Source organism: Notechis scutatus, chromosome 2 (genome assembly GCF_049901735.1).
Source record: "Notechis scutatus isolate UNSWTSFEM ecotype Mainland chromosome 2, rNotScu1.2, whole genome shotgun sequence".
NCBI classification, from domain to species: Eukaryota; Metazoa; Chordata; class Lepidosauria; order Squamata; family Elapidae; genus Notechis; species Notechis scutatus.
Genome location: NC_142010.1, coordinates 213,264,565 through 213,285,922, shown reverse-complemented (window position 1 = coordinate 213,285,922; position 21,358 = coordinate 213,264,565).

Here is a 21,358-nt window from a genome sequence, read left to right as displayed (position 1 = left end):
ACACCAATCTCTATATTTATGCTCAAACCAAATTTTCTGACTTTTCACTGTTCAGCTTATCTGTGTTTTTCAATACGACTTCTTGATCACCTCTTACTCCTCTTCCAAAAGATCCAAATTCATTAGAAGGGTATTCACTTATAATACACTTTATAGAGCAATCAATTATCTATATTATCTTTAACTATATGTTAATATATACTTATCAAAATTCACTATACTATTAAACCCAAGAACAATATAAGACACAGTTATTATCCACTCTAATATCCAAATGTAACTAATATAATGTAAACTAATAATATATAAAATATATAATAAAATCTACTCCTTTAAACACTCCCTTATCTATTTATATTCCTATATTTTTTCCAAAAAATTAATCAACAGATTAAACTTACACACTCTATTTCAACTATATGACAAATTCATTAATTCATTAAGATATTTCTATCTATATAAATATGTATCTAAAGAATATATGTAAAGAAGTACTATAAATAAATAAGTCTTTTCAAATAGCTTAATCTCTTATTTGTACAAAAATATATATGGTATAAAAGTTATTTCATTAAACACTCAATTAATTATTCTTATCATTAATTAGTCTTTAATTGTCAGTTAGACTTATACTGTACAGCACAGGTTGTTCTATTCTATGTAGACCCAGCAGTTTCTGTTGCATCAGCCACTTCCGTTTTTCCTTCTTCTGCTCTTCTCTGTCTTTTATGCCACTGAGGTAGAAGCAAACAGCTCCTCAAGTTTCTTATACATCCACTCCTAACTTCTTCCTCACTCAAGTCAAAGTATCTTCAATCTGTCTGCTTAATCTACTCATAGAAGTTTAAATGACTTGGGCAAATCTTTCGCTTCCAAGCCTTGCTGTCACCATTGCTGAATGGTCGCCCATTTATCAAGCTCACACCCAATTCTTTCAGAGACTCACTGTTCCTCCCTTTACGTCCTGCAGTCCTCCTTTTCCAATCACACTCTCCATTGTTCTCCACTACATTCCAAAAATCCACTTGATGGCACAGTCTGTTATCAGATTTTCTCCTTCCTCTTTTAGTTGGGCTGTCGTGACCTCAGATCCACCATTAAAATCAATGCCAGACACTTACATGTTGAAGTAAAAGGATATTCCTTCATCGCAGTGGGTGGTCGCCCTCCACCTTGCTGCTCCCCGGGCTTCCTTATTTCACCACAAATCCCTCCGAGATTTGTGTGCCCTCTAAGGGACCTCCCAACGTGAAGATTTGGGGGTGAAGACCAAAGCCTGTTCTTCCTTCCCCGCACTGCCACAACATCACCACCAATCTGGGTAGAAAGAATTTAGTGAATATATTTATTTATTTATTTAAAATATTTTAAAGCTGCATTTAAGCATGGAGGGGAAACACCCTGTATTTTAACTATATCTCCCACATTGTGTCTTTTTACTGATATCAATAGCTACCAAGATTTGCATTTCCAAAACCACCAGGTATCACAGAAATAACATTTAAAATAATCTTGCATTGATTTTAGCTCTAAGTGCAAATATTAAGTACTAAGAATTGGCAAAGGGCTTGAGAAAGTTAAATTAGCTAATTCCTTGAACTGAACACACCTTCTAGTGATTACATTCAGATGATCTGTAAAGTTTTAACAACAATACAGAAATAGTTTACTACAGTCTTATTTTGGGGTATGTTACTTCCTGGTCTAATTTGTAATCTTGGTTTTCCATTAAAGTAGTACTTGTTTCAACTTTGTTTAACTTTTCAAGAGCTGCAAAAACTTCTGCAAGAAACTTGTGTTGTGTGCAGGTTGAGAAAATAAGAACTCAGCTTTCTTAGTAGAGAAGAAAAGAAGGTATTTAGAGTAACTATGGCAACTATGGGAAAAGGGAATGCCCTTCTTTGTATAGGGCCTTCTTTCCCCTTTCCCTAAATGCTGACTTTTCATTGTTACAAATACCATACAGATTATAGAAATAAAAATATACACCAACTCTAATTATTATATGCACAATTGCTCTAATAAACTTGATATTTTTTGAAGCAGTAATGTTGGAAGCTATTCGATCCATACCAAGATCCACATCAAGAAGCTGTAAGAGATTGCTACCAAAAGTATGTCTTCAACATTCCAGGCTGTCTAAATGTTTCAGAGACTTTATTGGCAGATTAAGTTCACAAGGAATTATTCTATCTATGAAATATATTCATTCGATCACTTTATCCAATTCCTAGATATCTCCTTATGCTTTATTTATTGTTCGAAACATTCTTCTCTCTGTCCTAAAGATGCAGCTGTGTGTATATTTTCACAAACACTTTACAGGTCTGACACTAGACAGTAAGATTAATGTCCAGATTGGCATTGATGTCACTTCCATTCTACTTTCACTGTCATTAATTCTGACATATAACCCACTTCTTATTAAATATTTATATAGCACTGATGCCAGCTTCACTGTTTCACCTACGGTGAAAAGGGGCAATAAAATGTCGAAGCAAGATGTTAACAGGCTCTTCACAATTTTTTGAAACTGGGACAAACTTGTTTAAATGGACGTTCTAGCTTACTTTCTCCATGCATATAAGAATATCTGCGTGTAAAAGCCTTTCTCTTAGACAGCTCTTTTGTTCTATCATAGAATATATGTAGTTGAGGAAAAAAATAGTTTACTAATCCAAGTAACAATATTTTAATAATGTTCATTTGCATATGTGTGAACTCAGTGTATATGCAGACATTGTGACATTTATATTTCTGGTTTATAATCCCTTCTAAACAATGATAATGCAAATCTATTAATGGACTCTTTCTTCTCTCCCTGTTTCTTTGATTGCAATTCAAGAAGTTCTCTTCTGAAAACTCTACAGAAATTAATGAAGCTTTGCTGCTAGACAGGAAAGATTCTCAGTAGATTTTATCCCCAAATCAATAAGTGACCTTGAAATTCACTATCAAAAGAAATGCAAAAAAGCTTTTTATGCTCTGAACAGCTATTTTTCCTACAGACTCAAAGGCCTACAAATTCCCCAGCCAGAGACAAAGATTTGCCTTTAGTACAAGTAAGTGAAGTCTAGTGTTAGCACATTCAGCTCCCCTCACTGATGTCAGGAAACAATTGGCTCATTGAAATCCTTTGGGAAGACAAACGTCCATGTGTTTTCTTAGACCAGGAGCCTCTGGAAGAACTAAATTACAAAAACTGTGAATAACACGTTGTTTTACAGGATGTTCATGGTTTATGGATTTATTTTTCAGACTAGTCAGAAATAAAAAGTCTCTTATGGCTGGGATGCCTTCTCCTCTTTCTTCAGTGTTCAATTTTTAGGGTGCTGCAGACAAGAATGGTGCTTGACTCAGTGGCATTGCACTGTTAAGTTATGCAGACAAGCATTGTCATTACTTAACTGCCATGGAAGGCACTGAATGCATCCCTGTTGGCTTTTATTGGGGAGGGGCCTGTCAGGGTCTATAATGCACACCTCATTAACTGCTTCATTAAGACTACAGGAAGCCTTCTGGGTGTTAAACCTGTTGCACATTCAAGGCAATGCAAGAAAACATGCACCATCTGAACCATTCAGGCAACCCCGGGTGTCTGATGGGCGGAGTCCCCCGCCCATGACCTTAGGGGGAATTGATAGGAATAGGGAAAGAACTGTCCTGCCCAAATGGACAGCAAACAAATTCACCTTCAAATTCAATTGGGGTTTTATCCCAATGGTGTTCTTTTATGATGTTTTGTCATACAATCAATTAACAAACAAGCCAAAGAAACATAAAAGGTAAATGACTGTGATAATTAATTAACACTTCATTTATTTGATAAATGAAGTGTTAATTAATTATAATAAATTCAACATTTCCATTGGTCCTTCCATGAGCATTTAAAGAATAATTTAGATGTTACTACTTTGGGTTTAGACAATGGCTTTCTCTAATCACATTATGGATCCAAGAGTGTAGAACACAGTTGGGATTATATCCCTGAAACTGTTTCTTTAAACCTTGTCTTTTCCCTTATTTAGAACTTGTCTTAAAATGATTCCAAATATTATTTCTTTAATATTAATAATAATATTAATAAAAGGGCTAAAATCATGTGGGACTTCTATATCTAGACAGGTAGATACCATAGGAGGAACTGGCCAATCAACCATTAGTTACATTATGGAAATAATGCAATGAATGTAATGAAGAAAATCTCTATGCTCTGCAATATAGATAGGAAAGACCGCTTTACATCTTGAGTTTAATAATGTGATCCATCATATTATCCTCCAGGTGCTTTCATCTAGTTTAAGATCTACATGAAATTGCAGGGGTGGTCAGTCACCTATAAGCAGATGACACCTATCACTCCATTTACAAATGCAAAAGAATAAAGTTGGTAATTGACTGGATGTAGGAATATTGGATGTAAAATCTAATCATTCTATCTGTGCATCCATGAAAATGCAAATCTAGACAGTGGTTACAATGCCTTTGTCCAAACATTTGTTTCTATATAAACATTCTTTTGCAGTAATTTTATTTTACTTTGGGGGAATCTTGCTCTAGGTTAGAGCACTATTTAGAACTATACTCATTTCTGGAAAACATATTTCTGGCCATGATAGTACATTTATTACTACAGCAAAGGACCTTCCATAGGGTTGTCTTTGAAGTATAACTGGGAGGAGTTTTCCAGAACCCCTGACAAAAATACTCCTTGTCACCTGATAGTGAGATGTCAGATACTGAATATAGAATGCTGTGTATGAAAAACATGCCAGCATTACTAAAAAGAACAAAATTACTCTCAGATCCGCTTCAGTTGTCTTGATCTGAGTTTCAAATATAAAAATGTGACTTATGTACTGTTATAAACTATTAAATGTTAAAACACTTGGATTTGCAAAGCAAGAAATTAATACTGTGTATTTCATAGAGAACTTTCTGCTATAGCTTTCACATATGTCTGAAGAAACAGTGCTATATGCTGCCAATAGTCACTTTCATGTGAGATAGGTGGCTATATAAATATGATAAATAAATAAAATAAACTGCTGTAAAGAATTTGTAGGCAGGTCATAGCAAAGTTAGCCCTGAGCTATTTCAGAATAGCTAATGTTTTGAAACTTGAGAACAAACACACCTAAGATTATGCAGATAATCAAAGCAACAGATGATAGCCTTTCCTAACAAAAAATATGAATTTATGAAAACATCAGATTACATAGGTAGATTTGACATGAAGACAATAAATAAGAAAAGTGAGGTAGAAGTATATTGTGATTGTTGTGGCTAGTTTCCTAGAAAGTATTCTCTAACCCACAAAATGTGAAAAAAGCATTATCATCATCTAACCACAATGCTTGCATGAACATAATCACTATTACAAAAATGACTTGGCTAGGTCAGTTACATGATTCACAATACATTTCTTATTAGCTTTGTCATCAGAAAAGCATTTTGGTGGTTCCTTGAAACTATCTTGAGGACTAACAAGTAAATTATATAGAGTTGAAGGTTGAAGTATGCAGCAGAGGCATAAAGTGGTCAGCCCCTGAGACCCATTATTAAAAGGTAGCCTTTCCCACATTCCTTTTAATTCATATACACAACCTTTGAATACCACAAACCATAAACAGGCAAATAGAGGAATCTTTTCCTGCTCTACGCTGTGACACACCAAAATACATATATTGTTAATCGCTTGGAAGAATCCAGTCTTGTTTTTTTTCCTCTTCCTCATTGCCCAGGTCAATGGTATTAAGTATACTGGGGAATGGCAGGAAGTATAGCCAGATACTCTCCTTCATTGTTCCTAATCTGAAGCATCAGGGATGGGGAGAAACTGGTAGGGAGGCCTATGCTTTCAGTGAAAAAGAAATGAGCTGTTGGATTTAGCAAATCACCTGATATTAGCACCTTTACCCTTGAGAGTATTGACTGCTAGAAGTCAATACCCTTCATCTAATGGCTACTTCGTTTAGCAAATGTTTTGAATGATAATAGTGGTGGGTTGTTTTTTTAAAATCATTTTCCAACCAATGCATGCATTTAGCATCCAGTTTCATGAACCTGACAATAAAAGACTTCAGTTGAAATTGATTACAATCTGGTCAGTTTCAGGCATCAGGGTAAGCAATATCGAAAGGTCTAATCAACTAATTAACATCACAGGTCTAGGTTTGTTAACCAGGGGTCAGGCAACTATGGCAACTTTATGACCTGTGGACTTCAACTCCCAGAATTTCTGAGCCAGCTATACTCAGCCAATTCTGGGAGTAGAAGTCCACAGATTGTAAAGTTACCATTGGTGCCCACCCCTGGGCTGTGCCATGGAAAAAAGCAGCTCAGGATGAGATAGCTTGTTTAAGCCCTTTTTGCGAGTGGGCAAAAAAAGAAAAAAAGAAAAAAAATGTCAGGCACAGAATACCATATCACAGAACTTTATTTGAATGAGAAGACAGCAATCAATGATATTCACAGCAATTCTTTCTCTTGTTCGGCTTGCCTAGTGACCATTAAGTTTCCCATTTAAGGAACAGATTGTGATTGCTAAATAAGGAGTGGATATGGCAATAATTTTCCAGATGTGATGTTTAAGGAAATAAGGAATAAGGAATTTTTAAACACACACACTCCCATAGTTTTTCAGTTTTGCTGAGAAAGCAAAGAAAAAACATGTCCATGTAGCATAGAAGAACATGCTACTTTCCCTCAAAAAAAAACCACAACAAAAAAAAAACCTGTTTTCTTAGTTTGACAAACTTCCTGCCGTTGAGGTGAAATGTCCATCTAAAATAAAATATCTAGCAAAGACAATAGATTTACTTTCATGTGTTTCACTGAGAAAATCCACATTGTAGAATTCCATGAAGACCATGGATGTTGTTAGTGAAGATTCTCAAGAAAAATAGTCTTTAAGTACATATACTTATTGTACTTCTGCCATCCTATATTTTCTTCTTTTAACAAACCAAGATACCTTTGACACAGGTTGTAACAAAATCTGATTCTACAAAAAATCATATGGTCATAAAAACAGATCACATCAATAAAAGAGAATTTACATTATTTCCAAAGGAAAAGAAAATTAGTATGGCCTAGTACCCATTATTTCTATACATCTATAAACCCTAAACAGTTCTAATATACTACAAATGAAAGTGATGGTAACTACATTGGATTCTTTTTGGGAAAAAAAATGACTCTGTCTTTACCACCTTTGTAGACATTCAGTTTTTTTGAAAATAAAACAATATTAAATCAGATATAGCTGTATGCAGTACAGATGACAACTGATTCTTAGAGAAGCTGCTTATAAGGTACTATTATCAAAAACTGCTTATAATGTACCATTAGTTCCCTAGCTGCAACAACTGGTGCTATAAAAGCATTGGGGGTTAAAAATTAAATGTGTAGTTCTGATTCTTGACTTAGAAATGCAGTTCTAAGAACATGGAGGCACATTACTGGCTTTCTATGAAATATATCTTATTTAAAAAGATTTGGTTCTTAGCAAATGAGTATTTGCTAACAGAATAATCATGAAGTTTATATGGTAGGTTTTACTGATAATCAGTAAAAAAAAAAATGGTTATTTCTCTGAGCAGAAGTAAGCAGAAAAGCTGTGCACTGTTGTAATGAGATAGAAACAGAATCTTAAGAAACCAAGAGATTGTAAATTCTAATCCTACCGTAGAAGAGAAAGTCAGTTGGGTGACTTTGGACCAGTCACTCTCTCAGTCCAATCTACTTCACAGGGTGCATGTGGAAAGAAAGGAGGAGGAAGGAGTATTGGCTGCCCTGAATTAGTTATAAAATAATAAAGACAGGATAAAAATCTAATGAATGAATGAGTGAATAAGTGAATGAGTGAGTGAATAAATGATTTAGAAAAATCTAAACAGTAGGATCAAGGCTGGGGCAACATTGATTTCAAAGACTGCTTTGATTTAAGCATTAGGAATCTGTAATTTTGAAATTACTAAGGTAAATAACACGATGCAATATTTAAAATTAAACTGATTGTAGTATAAATTGAAATCTAGACAATAACCCAACAAATAGGTGTTCTGTAAAGCTCAGGTAGTCAGTACATCCAAGCTTACATTGTATTTTCTAAATATTTTGTTGATTTGAAAACACTTAAAATTTGACTATTCTTCTGTGGTCCAGGAAAGGAAGGGGGAGCAAAGCCTTTCTTTGTTCTTGCACACTTTGATCCAAGGTTAAGAGTGAAGAAAACTAGGCAGACAGCTCCATGAAGCGGAGTGAAAGACCTGCTGTTTTGTAAATGCATTTTCTCTTTATGGCCATAGAAGGAGAGTCTTTAAATGAGATCATTTTGACTTCCTTTGCACACATGCTAATGTGGCCATTCTTTCTTTCAGCTAAAACCGGTCAGCCATGCACTAGAGTTCAGTCCTGCATTGTATAATATTTCCGAAACCTTGGTGACGATGCTGTGACTTGGGTTTAGAAAATGGGGCCAAACCTCCAATTCTCTGCTATCCAATGGCTATTTGAGGGCTTGGCATTCACAGAAGCTTCTTTTGGTCTTGCCCCAAAATCTTAATAGCAAAAAGACTTGGCAACTACAGTGTTAGAGAGCAAACACAGTGTAAGTGGGTTTCATTTTAAAGCCAGCTATCTCTCGGAAGGCTTAGGAAAATGAATGGTGAATGTGTGTTCTGGCCTCCTTGATAGCCCACTAAATTTTAATGGGGATTTTCCCAAGCTTTCAGAAGTGCCAGATGTTCCAACTCACTTCAATGTTTAATGACAAGGTTTTTATTTTTCTTTGGAGGTGGGGCAGGGAGGGAGGAGAGATCATGTAGTTAATATATACCTATCACTACTGTCAGTTTCTCTTTCTTTATTTTCTGCTGCATTGTGGCACGGCATAATCCTATTTCTGAAATAATTATCAATTCAAACCAGTACAAAGGATTATAATAACCAATGGTATAAATCACCAATTTCATATACACAAACACAAAACATGCTACTTTATTTATAAAAGCACTGGCAAAGTATATCTTATGGATGCTCTAAGTCTTCTGTTACTTTCTTAAATGCAGTAGTGGGCTGCTGCCTGGTTGCACGGGTTCGGGTGAACCCCCAATTGTGATCACTGGCTGGGCCTGCACCTGTGCCCTTGCACTATCCCACCACCCATGCTGCCCAGCTGAGTTCCACGCCACCCCTGCTGTACTAACCGGAGTTTCCTGATATGATTAGCTGCATGTTTGAAGCTCCGTTTCACTCCCAAAGGAACGCATGCGAGCAAAGCGAGTCCACGCATGCGCACTCACAACCAGCAAACCGGTTGGTAACATAAGTGCAGCCCACCTCTGCTTAAATTCAATAAGTGGTACAACTTCATTACCTCAAAGGAAGCTGTGCTCTACCCTTCAGCTAGGTATCCTAAGCTAGACTCTATCTGGAGTATTGAAAAGGACTCCAGAGGGAATGGCTTTTCCATCTTTGATAGGACAGTCTAGAAAGAACTATGGGACGATATATAAATCTAAGTGCTATACTATTGCTAAATTGTTTAGTATGGTGGCTGTTGTGTATATTCAGCTAGATTGTCATTAGGCACCTTTATATTATTATTATTTTGCTTACATTGTCTGTTTCTCTTGAATGATGATAATAATTTAAATTTGAGGGGAAGTTCTTCAACACCCCAGCCAGGTGGGTCATAATAATTAATGGGATATAATCAATCCCTTCAGTTATAAGATACAAGAGCAACACTCCAGGGAGAAATCCTTCGGAGATCTCTCCCTGTGCAATTAGCCATATTCCCCAGAAGTTCATTTTGTGATCTACCACTGGGCCTTCATGTCAACATTTCACCAACAAAGTTGATTGGATTCCTTGTATTCTTGACTCCTGGATCCAATGGATAATTATCAGCCAGATGCCAACCTCCATTTTATATGGAAGATTGTTGAGCTGGTGATGACAGTTGTATTTTGCAGCACCCTCAGGAAGCAAATTACCTCAACTCTTTTCAGACAGAGTTCAGGAGCCTGGGTTCAGGTTGCAGACAGCATTAGTCACTCTCTTGGAAAGCATCCTCCTGTGGAGATTAAGTTAGCCCTCTTGTTATTGACCTTGCTGAAGACAGAATTGTTTTTAGACCGTTCCCTTGATTTTATGATGTCATCTTCAGTTCTATTTGCTCCCACCTTTGGGGAGCTTTTGGATACTATTTTATAGTTTTCATGTATGTATGTATGTGTACATGCCTGCATGCATGTATACGGTATGTATTCAATTTCTATAGCTCTTCATCTCAGTCAATGACTTTGGGAGGCTTACAATTCAAAATATATACTACAATTAAAATATATATACTGCAATTAAAATATATATACTGCAATTAAAATATATATACTACAATTAATTGGAAATTAAACATATCATGCTTGACATTGAGAAAGGCTTCTTCTAGACAGCCGTGTCTCTACTTTGTGGCATGATAAATCCCAATTATTTTGCTTTCAATCATATAACTTATCAGCTCTCCATTTGACAGGTTAATATTGGCAAGGACATTTGGTGGGAAGTGTGAGGCTTATAATAGTGCTGGCTTAAAATTAACAGATGATTATAGTTTCTAAGAAGAAAATTCTGAGCTACATAAATCTAGGGAGGGAGTTGTGATCCAGCAAATGCTCTTACCATAGGGCAGAAAAGAACATAGTAGATAAGGTCAAAGTTTGGAAGGTGGCATGTTCTGTATTATAGAAAACTGTCATCAATATCACACGTAATTGCCTATCTTACACATACAGATCATGCCTATACATTCAGCTGCAGCAAGACTATCATCTGAATTTGTTTGCAAGAGCACCTTTATGTCACTTATTTTAAGTACTGAATTACCGATGCTGACTTGAGCACACCATCTGACAGGCAGAAATGACACATTAGTAAGCAGTGCTGAAATTCTGAAAGCCACCGTGTGCCTAATTCCTATTTAGGCTTTTGAGAATCCTTCTTAATGAGGGCTTCCTTGCTGGACTCCACAGCTCTTTTCTGTCATTCATTTCTCAGTGTGATCTCTCACAAGCTCTGAGAGCTTTCAGATGCAGGTGGGTCAGAAAGTTCACACAAGTGAAGTCTCAACTCCAGCACTGTAAATGCAGTCTGAGAATGTGTGCACAGAGACTTCTGCAGGGGTTATTTTTTTGTCCTTACACACACACACACAAAGGGAGAGAGAGAGAGAGAGAGAGAGAGAGAGAGAGCTGTGGGCTTGGTTTGCATGACAAAAGAAGAAGGGGGAGCTTTGGTAGCCTTCCTGGAGCTCATTGAACATTAGATTATTCACTTTCCCAACTAATCAATAATTGTCATAATTAAAATTGATAGCTGCAAATAACATGACTGAGGACCAGTGCCAGAATACTGATTGTGCATTTGGCTCAGGAAAATGGCGACCGGAAAGGGGGGAGGGGGAGAAAGGCAACCATGGAGCACTTATTTTCCAATTTGCTTTTAGCTGGGTGCAAATTGCTTTAGCTGTATCCAGCTGATTTAGACCTTGCCTAGAGGTACACGAGATTAATTGGGAGCCACACTTTCATTGCTTATAGAATAGACTCTGTAATTGGCGAGATTTGTTAGTGCCAGTTATAAAATAACTGGAGACTCCTGCTTTTCAGTTTGTCCCATTATTACTCTTTCACCTCCCTCTCTCTCCCTGGCCCTGTGTGTGTGTGTGTGTGTGTGTGTGTGTGTGTGTGTGTGTGTGTGTGTTTTGGGGAGAGGGGAGGGGAGGGAAGAGAAGGGTGAAACAATTAGAGCCTTTCAAACCATTGAAATTGCTTTTAATTCTTCTTGTAAAACCCAGCAGTGTGACTGTGGTCAATATTTCAGGCAACCAAACATTAGCACACATATAGTATTGATTTTCACATCACTTCTTACCTCTGGCTGAAAAATATTTTGTGTACACTGTGCAAAAGGAAAGAAGGTCTCTTGCAGCTCTAGATGTTTGGAATGTGAAACTATTGTCTGTATGAACAACTCTTTTGGAGCTGTGCAGCAAGCCATAGGTAGAAATTAAGCAAAATTCAGGTTCAGATATACTTTTATTAACTTTGTCCCAAAGCATTTTGAAAAGAAAAAGTCCTCCTATCATGAAGAGTGATCTTTCATAGTATATGAGAAGCAAACAACTAACTCTTTTTCCCCCTGTCCCAACAAAAATCACAGAAATGTCTTCTTCCTGCAATTTTTTTTTTTAATATTCTCCTGAGTAGAACCAATTATGTCAGCTCTATGGTCAAATGATAATGGCTGACACACAAGCTAAGCAACTGCAAGGATATATTACTGCAGTTTGGCTATTGGTTTGAGCTCTGAACTTGTCAATTTGGTTGCAAATGTTTCGTCTCCATTCATGCAGTGGAACATGGAAATGGTTTGCCACTGCCTTATCGTCGTGTTTGGTGGAGGGAGGGGGCAAACTTGCCCCTTTTTTTCCTTTGTTAGATATTTGACAAATCTGAAATTCATTGTGACTTTTCACTATGAACCAGATCAACAGAGACACAATCCAGAAAATCAGGTTGTTAAGATCCTCTGTCATCACTTAGCAATGCCAATGTATGAATAATTGTGTTTTTACATGGTTAATCCATGTTCATACTCAAATGCTTTTTACTGAAGAACTTCCAGCAAGCTATTAATTGTTAAACACTAGCATAGAGAAAAAAACTGGTTCTATATGCTCTGTGGTCAAGGAAAGAATGATGACCTGAAATGGGTTACTATTGTTTAAAATGAGATTCATCAAATGGAAACAATATTATATTAAGCACAACTTTGGGCCTAGCAAGCTTTTAATTGTCTCTCAGTTAAGAGATTAAAAGCAAGGGTGGGATTCAAATTTTGTAACAACCAGTTCTGTGGGCATGGCCATGTGACTGAATGGTCATGGCTTCTTCTTTTTTTGGCAGCATCCCCCATTTTTGGGGCCTTCTGGGCCTCAGGGAAGCCTCCTGGAGGGCATTTTTGCTCCCAGAAGGCTTCCCTGGGGCTCAGGAAGGAAAAAAAATGGAGCATGGGGGGCCGCAGCACCCTCCACTCTCTGTTTTGGGCATCCTGGCCCTCAGGGTAGCCTCCTGCAGGGCGTTTTTGCTCCCAGAAGGCTTCCCTGGGCCTCAGGAAGGAAAAAAATGGAGCATAAGGGGGGCACAGCATTCACCTGCGCTCCATTTTGGAGCCTTCTGGGCCTCACGGAAGCCTCCTAGGAGGGCATTTCTGCTTCCAGAAGGCTTTGCTGGGGCTCAGGAAGGAAAAGAGGAGCATGGGGGAGCGTAGCTCCCCTCATGCTCTGTTTTGGGGCCTTCTGGGCCTTAGGGAAGCCTCCTGGGGGGCGTTTTTGCACCAGAAGGCTTCCTGGGGCTCAGGAAGGAAAACATGGAGGGGGAATGTGCCCCTCCATATTTTGCCTTCCTGGGCCTCAGGGAAGCCTCCTGGGTGAAGCAGTAAGTATGCAAGGGGAATCCCAGCATAGCTGATCATAGGAACAGCTGATCGTCGGGAGGAAAAAAAAACCTTCAGGAATGACTGGGCGAGGAATAACGCAGTCAGCAATGTCGGTCATGCACACAATGTTGCGCATGTGTGGTAAGGACTGACTGGGTGGGGAGGGGAGGGGGGGCGGAGAGGGGCGGGTGGAGAAGTGTGGGGGCAGCCAAGGGCACAATTTGCTAATTCTCCAAACTGCGCAGAATCATAACAACGAGTTCTATAGAACCAGTCTGAACCAGTAGAATCTCACCCCTGCTTAAAAGCTGTTATGCATGTGTCAGTGGCAAAACATCATAGATATCATAGGAATTGTTATCCACTGAGTCAAGTCCGACTCTTGATGAATCCATGGGCCAGATCTTTCTATATTGTCTGATCTCGGGTTATTTCTTTTCTATCCTCTGGCTAGTGTCAGCTTTGATAGTGTCCAGTCACTCTGTTCTTTGATGGCCTGATTTCCTTTTACCACTAACTCTTCAAACATAGCAGCTTTCTCGTGACATGGTCAAAATAAGTGAGACACAGAAAGAGTTGCTCCTAATTATGAAAAAATATATATATACAAAAATCCATGCTTTTTCCACTCAATATCATTTTTAACGACATGAGTTGAGTGCTTTACTCAAAATTACATCGTGCAGGATTGGCTCCATCGTTCAGCAGTGTGCAGCCATTAAAGAAAGTGGATTTTGGGGTGAGCGATGGGCAGCATCCAGACAGGGCAAGAGATGGGGCTGGAAAAAGGGCCTTGAAAGTGTCCCATTGAAGCAAAAGTAAATTATTAGTCCATTTGGCTTCCCAATATGGAGTGGCACGGCAGTGAAGGAGATCATTTATCACTGGAATTGCTATCCTGAAGAAGCTTCAAGCAACTGATCAGCCACAATTCACATGATTCTAAAATAATAAATGACATTGCTTAAAAGAATATATGTATAACAGTAATCCAAGAAAGCATTATTTCATCCAGGGCTATAAATGAAATAAGGGGTGCTGTGTATTATTACAATAGGAAGTAGTGCGTAGCTACTTTTGTGGTTTTGGCTGATTACCAAAAACTAAGCAAAGTTAGCACCAGGAAATCTCCAATCTTTAGGCTAATTGAAAAATAATAGAGGAAGGTTAATCAATTGTTAATGGATTATGTGCCATCAATTGGTGTCAACTCTTAGTGACCATATAGATTTTCTCCATGATGACCTTTCCCTAACCTGATGTTCTAGGTCTTTCAGAGTTGCACTCTTGACCACTGTAACAGAGCCCATCCACTTTTTTGAACCTGGTCATTTGTTCTTTGGTGAAAGGAGAACATTACTGAGATTTCTTAACTATCTAAACTGTCTTACATACTATAGGCAGCAGAGAAGAGAAATGGCTGATACTGGACATTAGCTTCAACATAAACTGATAGTGCCAGTTATTAGATTTAACTGCATTAACAAGAGGAATCAGACAGCAAAGGAAGATATTATTGGATTTCTGAGTCAGCTATTACAATACGTTTTGGACCATGTTGATTTGGAAGTTGTTGAAAGGTAACCAAATATAAGTAGGATTATAAGAATGGTTTTGATTTCAGGCAATCAATAATCCTTCTATGTTATCAAACTTTAGAATGTTTTGGCCCTCATTTCAAAGCATTCTAGTAAGAGGTGTGTTTTTTTAAAGATAAAAACATTGTTAGTTTTTAGTCAGAGAAGGACAGCTAATCTGGGCTAGTGGCCAAAGAAGTAACTTGGTACCAAAGTCAAAACTGTACCTGCATTAAAAAGATGAAGAATGAAGAAATATCTGAAGAAGTTTATAGGATGTTGAGATGTTCAAATACCTTCACCCACATTAACCTTTTAAATAGCTACTAGCCTCCTTGAAGGACAACAGGAATATTCTCTCAGCTGGTATAAAGGATCTTAATGATGTTCTGAGGAAAGCTCTAAAGTTTCTTTTCTCAGGAAATTCCTCTATAGCAGGGGTATCAAACTCACGTTGTCATGTCACATGATGCATCATGACTTTTCCCCCCCTTCACTAAACCAGGCAAGGGCGTGACCATCCAGCCCATGGGCCGTGAGTTTGACACCCCTGCACTATAGGATTCCACAGATCTTATTTTCAAGATCTCATTAGTTTGAATACTCACTGTTTCCCTAATGTTGAACCACTTCTTATCTTCTTGACTAGTTCTAACAGGGAGAAGATGTGGACACTCAAACCAGAAGTTGTGAATGAGTATAATGAGTTGCCATTGTGCTGTTGTATGCATAAAAACATATGTTTAGGAAATTGCTGAGCAAATGATGCAAGGCAGATTGGATGGCTCTCATTGGTTTGTGCATGGAGCTGACATATAAGCAGGTTGCAGACACAAAGAAAAAGAGAGTGCCAACATTTGCCCAATTCTCAAAGAAAGTGTACTGTATTTGAAATAAATTGCACCTTTCCTAGTGGTCTGGCAAATAAACTGACTGGTCTTTGTTTGCAATTGCTGGCATTGATAAAAATTCATCTTGCTTTCCATTGATTATTGCTTGTGTAGGAGGTGTCCCACCTGCATCTTATTGATTAGAACAGCAACCTCCCACAATTATGGTGAGCAGAGAGGAAAAGTATGAAGTGAAGGGTATTCTGGACACTGTCTAGAATTCTTGATTCAATGAAAGGCTATCCAAAATCAAAGAGAATGCAACAAACATGCATATCCCACTTGCATGTGTTTTATCTAATATTCTCAGGGAAACTCCATTCACATGAGCTGTCACTGTTATAAGGGTCTGGATGTGTTAGAATGGAACACAACTTTGAGTTTCTTGGAGTAGAGAGTGCCCCAGAAGACAAAGAGGGAGTGGGGAATCTTTTCCAGCTCTATCTATTTTGTGATTGTCAGACTGATGGAATAGGATGCAGGAACAACCAGAAAGGGATGAAGGAGCCAGTTCTAAAGAACAGAATGGATGAGATGGACATGAAGAATTGTACAGCTGCATTAAAGGACTTGTTTAATTGACAGCAGAAGAGCAGAGTGGTGAATATTCCTGGAGTTTTTCTGGGTACATGGAAGAGAAGATTGAGACCAACACAAGGAGGGTGATGAGGAGTAAAGGAGATGGTCTACAAACAATATTGATATAGTTCATCAACTTGAGACTTTCAAAGACCTGGTGTAAAAGAGCTTTTTCTTAATTAACATCCTCCTCCACCTAAGCTGGCTTCAAATCCTATAGGTGATTTACTGTCACTCTCATTGCAAAGAAGGCAGTTTGTTTACCCCTGAGCAGGAATACCATCATGCTCCTATCTTGGAACAACTCTTGCTGGGTTCGCAAAAGAGGTGATACTTTTTGGATAGCAATAGCAGTTAGACTTACATACTGCTCCACAGTGCTTTACAACATTCTCTGAACAGTTCACAGTATCAAGCAGGATTATGTAATTCTGCTTGATGTTATACAAACGTAACAGTCTAATTATTGAACTAGCAGAAGTTGAACTGAATCACTTCCTGGGGTTTTACAGGTGTCAGTGAGTGAAAGATGTATGGATATCAGGGGGCTGCTTCTACTAAATTCTGTGTGTTTAATGTTGTACAAAAACAATATAGGACAGCTCAATCTTCTTATTAATGTGAATACACTCCTTCCAAATGTTTATCTGCCCTCTTTTAGAACTTATTAAAACAGTTGTACTAAATAGAACAGAGATGCTAAAATAATTTATGGCTTTGTGGATATGGTGGATCTGTCAAAGTATTGTCCAGTCAGCTTATTTAAAGTAATTGGCAAATTTTATACAAGACATCTCCCCTTCAAATGCTGGGATTGCTTAGAGAATTAAAAGCAGCTTATTAGTAGAAAGTAGGCTGGCTTTAAAATGGATTTATTTACATTCAGTTAATTTAATTGCTGCTTAATTTAGCACTACCAAATAACACTGAGAAATAATATTTTTGTTGATTTTATATAACATTGATGTGTGGTGTCACATAGGTCTGTATCTGTAAGAACATTATGTCTGCTTCTGGGAGGCACTTCAATATAACTTCTTGAAACCTAATTTTGGAGCTTCTCTGTAAGTTCCTAGTGCTAGCTTTTCCTTAGAGGAACTTCAATAGAAGCCAAAGAATACGTACCCTCACTGATTTACATTATTAATATTATTATTATTATTATTAGCTACATTATTTTCAGTCAACTTGGAAGAAGACCTTTAGGTTTTCCTAAAGTTGAGTTGTTAGATGACAGAAGAAGAAGAAGAAGAAGAAGAAGAAGAAGAAGAAGAAGAAGAAGAAGAAGAAGAAGAAGAAGAAGAAGAAGAAGAAGAAGAAGAGGAGAGGAGGAGGAGGAGGAGGGGAGGAGGAGGAGGAGGAGGAGGAGGAGGAGGAGGAGGAGGAGGAGGAGGAGGAGGAGGAGGAGGGAGGAGGAGGAGGAGGAGGAGGAGGAGGAGGAGGAGGAGGAAAAGAAGAAATGGGAGCATGGGTTAAAGACAAATTAAACTAAGAGCAAGCTTTTGCTCTGGCTAAATAACCATATAATCTTGAGACTGTAAATATGACAGCTTTTCATCTTAGTTTGTTTCAGCACACTGCCTTCAGCCTTATTGGGAAAAGATATTGATGCATTCCTTTTACAAAGAGTCTGTGCCCCTATCATCAAAGAACAGTTGAAACATTGCCTTATACTACTATGCTGCCAGTTTTATAATGGAATTGGTCACTTGTCTTTAATGCTAACCTTAAATAAACTCCCTAACAGTTAAGTATTTTACATGTCTTGTCTTCTCATAAATCCTAATAGTGATGTCAGTTTTAAAGCTGCCAAATTCAGTTGGAAGGTTGTGTTTTTAAGAAAAAATGGTGAAACAGATCCATTTTTACTCCATCTGGTTGCCTAAATGCATCAGCATATAAATTAATTGCTAGAAATTGATTCAGGGATGGGTGACTTTTTTAAAAAATATCTTTTTAGAATACATTTTATTATAGCTTATGGTAAGATTAACAAATACAAATACAAATAAAAAATGGTAGTTTATTTTTTTCCATAATGGAAGATCTCAATAAGTATTTTAATTGCTGCTGTTGAATGTGCTTGCATGTATGTAAGAGAAAGAAATGTATGTAGAAAACATATCTTTGGGGATTGCTACTAGCTTCTAAGGCAGGGTTATACAACTTTTTAATAGGCCAAAAGCCTCATTTGACCATTAAGTGATATCTCAGGGGCTGTACTTCAAATGGCTGGGAAGGGATCCCAAACAAAAACTAAATCCCATTTCATTTAATTTCTTTAACATTCAATAGATTTAACATGCTTTCTCTTGTTTAATAAGTGTTCCCTTCTGTCACATTAAGGATTACAATTTAGCAGCTATTTTGGCATTATACTGTGAGCAATTTCCAGTTTGGTTTGAACCCAGCACCCTCTCTCTATCAGAACAGAGCAAGCACACACACCACTTAGTTCAGCTAGCCAAAAATAGAGCTTTATTATTAAACTTCGGCAAACAACAAAAGAGTTCATTGATAAAATGGGACAAAGGCAGGCAACAGCAGGGAGAGAGACATGAACAATAGGCAAGAGATAGAGACAAGAGATGCTATCAAAGAACAATTTATATGACATTTCTCTCTCTTTCTCTCTCTCCCACAGAGAGAAAGTTCAGACATATAACTTTGCAGAGCCTCTGGAAAGAATCCTGCTTGAAATTAACATGGAAAGTCCCAAAGAGAGCGGCCTTGGGTTATTCCAGCCTTAACTCTTTTATGGCAGCAGAACAGAGAGGGAAAATACAATATCAACTGATCCCTTCTTTGACTCTTCATCATGAAAATAAACAGTTTGGAGGAAGGGAGTGATGTATCCAACAGTTTTGAAGAAGATTACATGATAAGTTGAAGGTTTCATTTTGCAGAAGAGTGGGTCAGGGTCTTTGAGGGGAGTGGGTCCTTAAGTCATGAAACATTGAAGCGTTAAGGTATCACTTTTATTTCTCTAACCTACTTCTGCAAAATTCCAAACATGCCCTCCCTCAAAAAAATGGTGGTGGTGAATATTTTGGTCTTTGAATTCTGAGAAGGTGCTTCTGAAGAAAGGACCTCTTTTTTCAACCTAGCTGTAAAATCCCACTTACCTATTGGTCTGATTATTATGCCCTGATTAGCATGAGTTACAATATTTTCTGGTTGAAAAGGAAGCACGTTTTCAAAGTGAGGTGGAAAATAATAGTTCTATTAATTAAATTGTGGAATTCCACAATTCGAAGCAGGGAACTTAGGGCTATTGTGTATGGAGTGCCAAACTCCACATTACTTATGGTATTTCTTTGCTGCTGTCTAGTGATCACCCACATTTTTGCAGTCAACATTTGGATAGTTTTAAAAAAGGCATAAGGCAGCTTACCCCTAATTGGGTCACTCCAGGTATTATAGAACTGCAATTCATGTTATCGTTAAATATCACAGCAACCTCATGAGGCAGAGAGGGAAAAGAAGAGACTGTTCAAAGTCTCTTTAGCTTTTAGTTGAGTAATGACTTGAACTTGATTGAACCCAGGAGACTCTGTATTCTAGTCCCACCTTAAGACACAAAGCTAGCCTTGGGCCTCACATTTTAGGAAGGGTAAAGGCAACACACACACACAAACAAACACACACCATGCTGTTCTAACCAGGTACCAGGTTAGGAAAGAAAGTGCTAAAGGTAAATAATTTCAAATCTATTTGAAATTGTCATGTATTGCTTATAATGCTTGATATAGAGCTGACGTCCCTGGATGATGCATAATTTTCCTCTTTGTTTTGTTTAATACTGTGCTTATATTTTTTGTTTGCTTTTATTTTTGTATTTGTTGTATTGTTATCTTTTTGTATTTTTGTATATTTTTAAAATAGCTTGCAATAATACAATAAAAAGATTCTAATTAAAAAGTAAAAATATATCAGATAAACTATATAGAGGATAATTTAACACAGGAATAATTGGGGTTCTTTCTTCTGGTAGAAAAATGTTATAAAAGTCTAAACATTATCTATTCCATTCATTTGAGTAATAATATTTTACTTAATTTTGGGTAGTTTTAAATTATATCAGAAACACCAGAATTCTGAATGCTACCAAGGTGAAAATCAATTAGACATTTTAATATAAACATTTTTCAAGTTTTTATTGGTGGGGAATACAATATTGACTCCACAAACTGTGCCACAGTGATTCTTTTTTCAGTTACTACTTCTTTGGTGAATGTTAAATTGTAGACCATTAATGCCTATATATTAGCATCTAAATATTCAAGAAAAGAACAGGTCAGTGATGCTAAATCAATAATTCTCATTGTTAGTCTTTAAAGAGGTTGAATGTAGCTCTGCAAAACCACAAGGGCAAGAATGCTAATGCTCATTTCACTCTAGACATAAAGAAAAATAATGTATTGCAGATTCTTCAGTTTGAAGTATTATGGGCATTTTATGTTAGTAACCTTTATGAATCCCCTTTTTTATGGATTAATTTCTGTCTTTCTTAGCAATATTGCAGTGTAACAAAATACCTGCCACTGTTATATGTATCAGCAGTCGCCAACTGGTGGGCCACAAGAAAATTTTGGTGGGCCGCAGAGAAATCTCACACGCAGAGCTCCCCCAAAGCAATTAATCCAAGCTGCACAGAAACACAAGGCTGTGCCACCCACATGGCCCGTGGGAATCCTCCCTGCCCACTCACTCCTTACCCAGCAAACTTGCCTGCTAAATTGCTATTTTTCCTTTTTTCGACCATCAGCTGTTCAGAGATTTAAATTAACTAGGAAGCAGGAAATG